Here is a 10,652-nt window from a genome sequence, read left to right as displayed (position 1 = left end):
ATTTTATTGGGAGAAATTCCAAACACTCCCTTTGCTGCTTTTATTCCTTTGAGTATTAATTGTCCTACAGCCTCAGGATACCTAGTAAGAATAGTGTTAGGAGAATAAGATAAATGTATCCACAATAATGGACCTTCTTGCCAAAATACTCCTGTAGGAATATTTTTTGTTGGTATTACAATAAATAATAAAGGCAAAGTTATATCAATTCTATCCAAATGCATATTTTCCATATATGTTTCAATAATTTTTAATGCCTTTCTTGCTTCAGGCGTTAACATGCGGGGTGAATTTGGATCTGATGGACCTTTTAGGATATCAAATAAAGGTCCCAACTCTCCTGTTGGTATGCCTAGATAAGGCCTTATCCAATTTATGTCTCCTAATAACTTTTGAAAGTCGTTAAGTGATTTGAGTTGATCTACTCGTATTTGAATTTTTGGTGGACGGACCATGGTTGAGGATAATAGAACTCCTAAATAATTAATTGGAAAATTTAATTGTACTTTATCTATTGCTATCTCTAGATTATAATTTTTTAATAAATTTGTAAGTGTGGCATAACATTCTAGCAATGTGTTTTTATCTTTGTGTGCTAACAATACATCATCCATATAGTGAAATATTTGTAGTTTAGGATTTTGATTTCTAAGTGGCTGGATTGCTTTGTTAACATAAATTTGACACATAGTTGGGCTGTTAGCCATCCCTTGAGGGAGTACTTTCCATTCATATCTCTGATCAGGACCTTCATGATTCAGTGCAGGGATAGTAAATGCAAAATGTGGACTATCCTCAGGATGAATTGGAATTGAAAAAAAACAATCTTTAATATCTATAGCTAAAACGTACCAGGTTTTTGGCAAAGCAGACAATTGAGGAATCCCCCATTGAGCAGGTCCCATAATAACCATCTCATTATTAATGGCTCTTAAATCTTGCAATAATCTCCATTTACCAGATTTCTTTTTAATGACAAAAATGGGAGTATTGTAAGGAGATACGGAAGGTTGTATATGTCCCTCCGCTAATTGTTGCTTGACCAGGTCATGGGCTGCTTGTATCTTTTCTTTAGTCAGGGGCCACTGAGGAACCCATACTGGTCTATCTGATTTCCAAGTAATTTTTATTGCCTCAGTGACCCCTTCTGAAAACCCAGTCCATGTCTATTTATTCCCTGATCTATTTGAATGGGTGCTGCTATGCCTTGTTCTCCTAATCTTTTTTCTTTCCTGAAACCTTGTCTAGCCCTAATAGTGGGCGCATTTGGATTGATGTTATTTGTTAATGTCAAACCTAATTGATCTAGGACATCTCGTCCCCATAAATTTATAGGAAGATGATCCAATACATATGGCTGTATAGTTCCTTCGCATCCTTCAGGATCCTTCCAATCTAATACCATTGCACTTCTATGGGGATTAGTTGCCACTCCTAGGCCTCGAAGCGTTTGAGTGGCTTGTTGTAGCGGCCAATGTTGTGGCCATTCTTGACGAGATATGATGCTAAGGTCTGCACCTGTATCCAGCAGCCCATTAAATACATGTCCTTGAATATTTAGTTTGAGCATGGGGCGAGAATCTAAATTTAAAGACAGCATAGCCCAATCTACACCTGTGGAGCCTAATCCCCTGGAACCTCTTTCTATAGTACTACTGGAAAATTTATCATGTAGGCTGGGTATTATTAATAACTGTGCTATTCTATCTCCTGGTGAAATTACTGATATACCCTTTGGAGAACTAGCTATAATTTTTATTTCACCTTCATAATCGGGATCAATTACCCCGGGACTTATCATAAGTCCTTTTAGCGTAGAAGAACTGCGTCCTAACAATAAGCCTACTGTTCCTTGGGGAAGAGGTCCTTTTACTCCTGTGGGAATGATTTGAACTCCCATCTCTGGAGTTAGTACTGCTCTGGCGGAGGCGCAGATGTCCAACCCTGCGCTCCCTCTGGTTCGTCTGATGAGAGATCTGATGGATAATGTGTCCTGGGCACTACCCTGATGGTATTGCTGGGTTCCTCCATGGTGTTTCTGGGTTCCTCCAGTGCCCCGTACATTTGTGGTCGTGGGCCCCGGAGCATTGGGCCCCCCTGTCCGTTTTTTGGCAATGGAGCTCGATGCCTTTCTCCACGATATCGTGGGTAAACACTTGGTCCTTGTCTGTTTTTTGATAACGGAATACCCTCTATGGTGGTTTGAGAACGGCATTCATTAGCCCAATGTTTCCCTCTACGGCATCGTGGGCAAATACCCGGTATTCTATTCGTTTGATATCTAGCTTTGTTAAACCCTCCTCCTACGGGGCAACTCCTTTTAAAATGTCCTGTTTGATCACAATTATAGCATGTTTTTGGCCTGGCATCTAAAGCCTGTTGTACTGCTGCTAAGACTTGCCCTTGTTCATTAACGTCTCTACATAATTTAATATATGTGTTTAAATCTTCATGTCTCCATGGTCTAATGACCTCTCTGCAACAACGATTTGCTTGGTCATAAGCCAGTTGTTTTATAAATGGCATTGCCTGTTCTGTATCCCCAAAAATTCTGGAAGCTGCTTGAATAAGCCTATCTACAAATTCAGCGTAAGGTTCATTAGTTCCTTGTATTACCTTAGATAATTGACCTTGTAAACCTCCATGCCCCTGTAAAGTTTTCCATGCCCTAACCGCATCTACAGCAATTTGTGCGTATACGCCAGGATCATATTCAATTTGTTGCCGTTGACCCTCATAAGGTCCTTTTCCTAACAACATATCTAGATTTCTTTGAGGGTAACCGGCTGCTGCATTTCGCCTAGCTGTCTCCCTGCAAAATTCCTCATTGGCAACCTTCCATAACAAATATTGTCCTCCATTTAGCACAGATTTACACATACTAGCCCAATCTGCTGGCGTCATGTCCAAGTTGGTAATGGATTCGACCATGCTTACAGTGAAGGGTGCTGTTGGTTGAATTACGCCCTCTGGTGATAGAACGGTGTTAGTAGCAGCCTCCTGTTGTAGCTTTTTCCCTAATACCTGTTTCTCCTCTAAGCTTTCTTCCTTTAAATTTTCTTCCTCTGTCTGACTAGCTTGAGAGACCTTCTCTTTTGCTTGATCTAAAATGTCTTTCTCCATGGTCTGAACCTCTAACAATTTACTTAACACTCTTTCAGTTTGTTTTTTACTAATTTCTAATCTGTTATAAAGATAACGCAACCCAATAAGATAACACAAAACAAAACCGAAACAGAATGAAACAAAAACGGAACAAAAAATCGTTGTATCAATTTTCCTATTTTCTTGATATGTGCATTTGTGGTCTATTTCTATCTCTTCCTCAGGGGCGAACAACTTCAAACCTTGAGCCAACCATTTTTCCCAATCTGCCTGATAAAATTCTAGGGATAGGCAGCTTGAAACAAACACAAAACAAATCAAAACAAGAACACATTGTTTTTTAAAATGGTCACCCATTCTCTCGCCTTCCCTTAGGGGCAATCAATTTCACTTACCCCGAAGCTTCAGACGTTCCCCGTACAGGCCACCAAATGCCGCAGTCTGGCTGGGCACAAATCACGAGCCACTGAAGCAGGAACAAACTTTATTTTTAAAAAGCAGGAAAACACTTCACACAGCTCCCAGGGAAATCCTCCCGAACGCGCCACGAGGCTTGTCCAGGAACCCCCAGCCGGAACTATATCTCCCGGAAATCCCTCCTCCTGCACTTCCCCAACCAATGGGAACTCTCGGGGAATCCCCGGAAATCCCCACGAGAACTCCAAAATAGTGCGAGAACTCAAAAGTTGCGGCAGAGGCGGACAGGCAGAGGCGCCTGTCAATCAATACTGTTGGCAAAATGCCAGGGGCCATACAGACTCAGCCGTGGCTCTCAGCAGTGGCTATACACATATATCCAAGTATGAGCAGGTAGTTCTATTACACTTTAAGTATGTATCCATGTATCAGCAACATGTAGAAAAATTAAGGGAAATTTCTGGTTGGTGGTGCAAGACTTTAATCTCCAAGACTCTCAAAAGGCTAAAGCAGAAGGATTGTCAACTTAGTGAGACCCTATTTCAAAATAAAAAATAAAATTGGCAGTTGCTGCTGGGTTCAATCCCTAGTGACACATACACACACAGAATAATAAAATATTAAATACTTCCTAAACAAAATATTTTTCTTGATTACTTGTCCACTTTTCTGAAGTATTTTAAAATAGTAAATACACATTTTCTCATATTTACTTATTGTGTGTATGGCTTTATCACTAGAACTGGTCTTTTGCTTACACAAGTTTGTCTCCTATTCAATATATTCATGAAGATTTCTAAGATCTAGTTTCTAGTATTAACTACAACTGTAAGTATTTGCCTTTGCAAAACAGACCTAAAACAATTGCAACACATCATTTAATTTCTTCTGCAAAGAACAGTTGTTTAATTAAGGCAAATATTTCTTTTCATCTAGTGTAACTATTCTGATAGTCGCTTCTCTCTAATTTGACTTTGTAGTATTTTAAATTGATAATCTTTCATTAACCAACTTTGAGTTACTAGAACAACCTCACTTGGTCACAATTTATTTTCCTCTGTAACACCTACCACACATACATGTAGAGGTGTTTATGGGAATTATTAAGTAGCAGATGCAATTTCATTATAAATGCAAGGCTACTATCACTTTGCAGTTCTTACATCAGTTGTAGTATGTTTAACATGTATCTATTTTATCTCCGTTTTCAATTGTTTGACAAAAAGTTGTCACTAAGACTCTCCTTTTGCTTATTTTGGTAAACATTTTATTTATTTATTGAAGGATAAAAAATATCTACTTAAAGCTGTCGGGTGTTATTTTCTATGTGTCAATTAGGTTAAGTTGCTCATTTTCTCAGATCTTCTATGTTAATTCGATTATTCTAACTCCTTGTCCTTCAGTTACTGAGAAGATATGTTAAAATATCCAGCTGTGATTTGACTATCAATTTGGCAATTCCCCTTCTAGTCCCAGTAATTTCTTCTATGGGCGAGTATGTGTGAATCTGTAATCTTAGGCACCTAGAAGTTCAGATATTTTATGTTTATGTGTTGACTTGATAATGTAATATATAAAATGCTGCATTTTATTTCTCCTAATATTTCTAGTGCTAAAACCTGTTTTTCCTGCAATTGCCACACCAGCTTTTTCAAGTATTTATAAATTTAAATTTAGTAATTTTTAATTGAAGGTAATCATTTTCTTTTTTCAATTGGTTGCCTGGTCAACTTACATTAATCTAATTATTGAAGAAACTTTTCCCCAAGTTTCCTCATTTCTGTTTATTTTAATTTAGTCCTATACTTTTTCCTTACTCTTTTTAGACCAATGAAATTGGTATTATCATTATTTTTGTTGTATTTTCTCCAATATCAGTTTTTTGTTATTCAGCCTTACATTTTGATGCCGAAGAATTTATATGATATTATTTCCACCATTTCAAAAAGTAAATATTCATCCATGATTACTCAAATATTTTCCTGACTATTGCATTAATTTCTGCAGTTCTGTTTTCACATCAGTAATTATTATTCTATGTACTGAATAACATATTTTAGTATTCCCTCTCATCTTTTATTTATAAGTATTTTATCTTCCTTTTGAAGGATGTTTTAATTGGATATATAACACAAGTTGATGGAATTTTTTTCAGCACTTCAAAACTATGACTTTCCAGACTTCTTTCTTCATATTTTCTATTGCGAAGTTGACTACTAGCTTAAAGGCTATAACACTAAGGGGAATGTTCATAGAATATTCTAAATAAAATATTTCCAGTTATGTTTTGGATGTGAGGTGTCCTCCAAATGTTCACATGTGAGACAATGCAAGAATGTTTATAGGTGAAATGATTGGATTATGAGAAAGTTAACCTAATCAGTGTATTAATCCCCTTATAGTGATTAACTTGGTGGTAACCCTAGGCAGGTATGGTGTGGCTGGAGGAAGTGAATCTTTGGAGGTGTGCCTTTGGGGTTTATATTTTGTCTTGTCATAGTGGGAGTCTTTCTCTCTCTGTTTCTGCTTCCTGGTGCCATGTCTCCAGCTGCTTTCCTCTGTCATGTACTTACACCATGATATTCTGTCTTTCCTCAGGCTTGAGGAATAGAATTGGCCATATGTAGAATGAGACCCCAATAAACTTTTCATGCTTAAAATTGTTCTTGTCAGGTCTTTGGGTCACAGCAGTAAAAAGGCTGACTAAAACACAGACCCACAATGAAGTGTGTGTGTGTGTGTGTGTGTGTGCGTGTGTGTGTGTGGCAGAAAGGCCTATGAGCAAAGATAATCACCATAGGATCATTTGTGGTAACAGAGAGACTGGAAAAATATAGATATCCACAATCTGGGATGGCTACAAAATTATTCCTGGTTGCATACTATGAAAATCTGTAGAATAATCAAATGCAAGAAACAAACTATAGCTAAGTAGACAAATGCATTATGAAAACAATTTAGTTGAAATTGAGCCACATATTATTATAATACAAAAAATGGACACAAGCTATAGAATTTAGCCAGTCCATATTCATATATCTAAAAAACTTTGCAGACATACTATAAAGGATGCCAATTGGTGACAGGAATGAGGAGAAAAAATTGAATAAGGTGATGAAAGTAAAATAAAGAGCAAAACAAGAAAAGAACCTAGCAGTAACAGAGTTAATGTTCCATTGAGAAAAGCATAAAGTAAAGCTAACTTCACCTTGAACTAGCACCTGAGCTTCAGTGATCCATTGAGTTAATATGTTCAAGAGTCATAGCATACAATGTGTTTATGGCTACTTATATTTCAATATCTAGGGACTATGTTCAAGAAGGAGACAGGTGAACCCAGGGATATTCTGATATGAAGAAAAAGGAAATCAAATTATGTAGAAAGGTTTTAGTGAGAATGAAGAACAACATAGAATGTATAGTGTTTTCAAATGTCAAGAAAAGGGTCTGTTTCTAGATAAAAAGACTAATGAGTATTGTTGAGAGATGGAAACAGATGAGCACAGAAAAGAACCTACTGTGCCTTCTACTAGAGGATGACTCAAAACCGGACAAAATGGAAATTCCTGAGCATGATTAGCATCAGAAAAGGAATGTGGATTCTCACAAGTTGAATAGAAAGAACTGGCTTTTTAATCCTCTTCATGGTATATTGACATTGCTGTGAAACCACTGTTCTCTGTTCTTTGTTCATTGTGTCACTTGCAAGTATGTGTAGTTGTAAATTCCCCAATCCCTGGTGTTTAAGGGGGAAGGGACATCATTTTCCTTCTTTCTAAAGCAATCACTTTGTATATTTTTGGAAGAGTATCTTATACTATACAATCTCTAAGTTTTTGCTTATGTTTGTTTCACCTTCAAGGTTTACAATTATAGTTTTATTCTTTCAGGATTGAAAGTTAGAAAACAATGAAAAACTCCTTCAGTCCTTTGTGTTTTCTTAAGTTTCCCCCTTTGTACCTTTCCTGACTGTTTTGAACATTTCTTTAGCTTGCCTTTCACTTCCAGCAGCTTAACTCCAATGTTTCTCATTCAACTCTTATGTGTCAAATGTGGGTTCTCTTTGACTTTAACCTATTGCTAGACTTCTTGCCTTTATGAATTTGTAGTTTAGTAGTCTTAAAATTTATTTGTCATCGTTTCTTAAAATATTTATTTTTCCTCATTTCCCCCTCCTGTCCTCCATATCTGTGTCCCACATGTCATTTGTGCCTCCTATTTGTTTCTTTCATTATTTTTTTAAATTTGTGCTACAGTTTGAAGATATTTCTATTAATCCATATTTATTTATTAATTCTTTCTTGTTTAGGGGTCACTATGAGAATGTATGGAATGAAATCTGAAGATAGATGTGAGATCTGTGAAATACATTTGGAAATCAATGGGCTCAGATCAAAACATTTCTCATCTGCTATCCCACAGGGAAAGAGAAGGAGGGGGAGGGGGACAGGGACTGAGATCTGTTTCTGCTATGGCTGGTGTCTTACTTGAGTGGGGGTCCCAAGAGTTCCTATTCTCTGAGGAAGTGATATTAATCTTCTTTTGATTTTAAAGAACAAAGGTTCCACTCAAAAAATGCCTTTAGCAAAAAAGATGCATTTTTCTGTTCAGTATGTTTGTAAGAGTAGAAATGTCTTTGATCACTCCTGATCCAAGTATTCAAACAATAATAGTCTTCATATTTTTATACCTTTTTCCCCGTTTTCTTTTATATTGACTTCAGTCACAGACAGATCTTTTCAAATGATGGCAAGATGAGCACTGATATCTCTAGCTAGATTTATATTCTGTAAGCTAAGCCCACGAATTAAAAATGTCCCTGTTCTCCAATTACAAAGGTTCCTGTTCCCCAATATTTGCAGTAGAAGAGAAGATGCACCAGTCACCAGTTTAAGTCATGGGCTCATCCCTGAATCAATCGCAAGAGTCAATAGAGTGAGCTGTTTCATTTTTTTTCTCCACTTACTGAATTATGTGTCACCCTTTGAGTCAAACAGAACCCAACCAAAGAAAAGCAGGTGGGAAATGCTGAAACAAACAAAAACTTTTACCCACTGTCTAATCCTTCAAGAAATAGATTCTGAATACTAATACAATTCAAGTTCTGATTATAGTCAGGTTGGGTTCAAGATTTAATCATCAGCAAGAGACAGTGGCAGTGGAAGGGGTCTGTTAAGCATTCCATAGATCATGAATCAAAGAAGAAATGAAAAAGCAAGAGAAACTCCTAGTGCAGAAAAGAGTGCAGACCCTTCTAATATATATTAGGTGGTATCTCCTACAGGAAGACTTCTTCTGTTCTGGGAATTCAGTTCTTCCATCCATAGTCCTCACTTCTCTGGACTGAGATTGGATGGAGTGAGAAGATAACCAAGATGCATCCCTGAGAAACATCAACATTTGAAAGTCAGGTTTGTGAAGAAAAGTTAAGGAGAACAGGGAAACCATTACAGGGATAGAAAAAAGAGTTATATGGGATTACAGAAGTCACACTTGAATAGATTTTGCAGAAGTAGATCATGGCCAATAACACATGGTCTTGGTTTAAATTTCCAAGAGCATGTAAGGAGGCTTCTTGAGTAGAAAAAAGGTTAGATGTAAATGAATATAGCAAAAGAGATGTCCAAAGTCTACAAGAATATTTGGATTTGAGATGTATACTTCTAATTGTTTCATTGAACTTTATGGAATAGAAATTAATGTAACATTTGAAGCCTGAGGAGAAGGAATTTTACAAGGGAGTTAGATGAGATGAAAACTTAATATAAAATATGCAATACATAAAAATGTAGACAACTAGCATTGAGATCCCAGTTTTTTAAAAAACATGAACAAGTGTTTTTTTTTTTTTTCTACGTGAGTATCTGTAGGCTTTTTTCAGAAGTACTTCAAACTCTGTGTGTAAGAATCTAAAACAGAGTACAAGATTGTTCCAGAGTTAGGTTTGTAAGTTTTTGTGTTAACAATATGGTCAATGAAGTCAGGCAGGAATTTTGCACACCTGTAATCCTCAGTAAAACTCTGGAGATTGAGGCAGGAAGATCTCAAGTTCTAGGATATCCTCAGCAATTTAGTGAGAACCTTTCTCACTAAAAGGTGGTACGACTCAAGGGTAGAGAACAGCCTAGCATGCATGACGCCTTGGGTTCCATCCCCATTATGAAGAAAGAGAAAGAGAGAGTGAGAGCAAAAGAGAGAGAAAGAAAGAATGACAGAAAGAGAGAAAGAAAGGGAGAGAGAAAGGAGATGGTTTAAAGAATAACATAAGTAATTCAGTTGAGGATTAGTAGTATTTAGAATTGTATGTAATTATTAAAAATTTGTTAAGATTATCTCAATTTGAGGTTAAAAGGGAAAATTAGAACTAGTGTCAGCTGATGCATTGACAATTTTCCTATAGAATAACACAATGATTATCATTGTTTTCAAAAATAGACAATGCCCAGAACAGTTTATTAAATTTCAAAATATACAATCTGCTTATCTCTAGCTATCTGAAGTATTCCAATCAAAATATTTATTTTCTTAAGAATGGGAGCTCTCAAAAGCTGGATCCTGGTGTTTTACCCTCAGTGATGGTGCTTTCCAAGGGTGGAAGGATTTGTGAATGTCCAGGACAGGGTTTGTGTTCCACCCATCGAACAGGGTAGTGTGGCATGTGGAGAGGGTGACAAGTAGAAAGTGCTTAGCATTAACAAAGCCAAAGAGTGATAATTATTCATGGAATGTGATAGACCAATAATCTAAAGATACTTTCTTGGAGATCAGAAGGCTCAGTAACTGGTTTACAATCCCAGTTTCATGAATACAGTTAAGAAATTTTTACCACATGTGCTTAACTGGAATTGAATTTGACCCTCTTTTCTTACAGATAAATAGATAAGCTAATAAATAATGAATGAAATAACTAAGACTTTCCATTCTGATTGTTTTGGATCAGTCACTGTCCTTAACAGTGATATCCAGAGTCAAGGACTTCTGGATATCCCTCCCTGTGGTATGAATGTATAAGAATATTTGAAAATTGATAGAGCATGATACACAAAGTCACTTGGACCTTGACTCCATAGAGAGTGAAGACTGGAATATTATTTGTGGGCTAGATTCTGAGCTATTTCTGACCACTCCTC

This window comes from Marmota flaviventris, chromosome 9, assembly GCF_047511675.1.
Source record: "Marmota flaviventris isolate mMarFla1 chromosome 9, mMarFla1.hap1, whole genome shotgun sequence".
NCBI lineage: Eukaryota > Metazoa > Chordata > Mammalia > Rodentia > Sciuridae > Marmota > Marmota flaviventris.
This window is presented reverse-complemented; position numbering follows the sequence as displayed.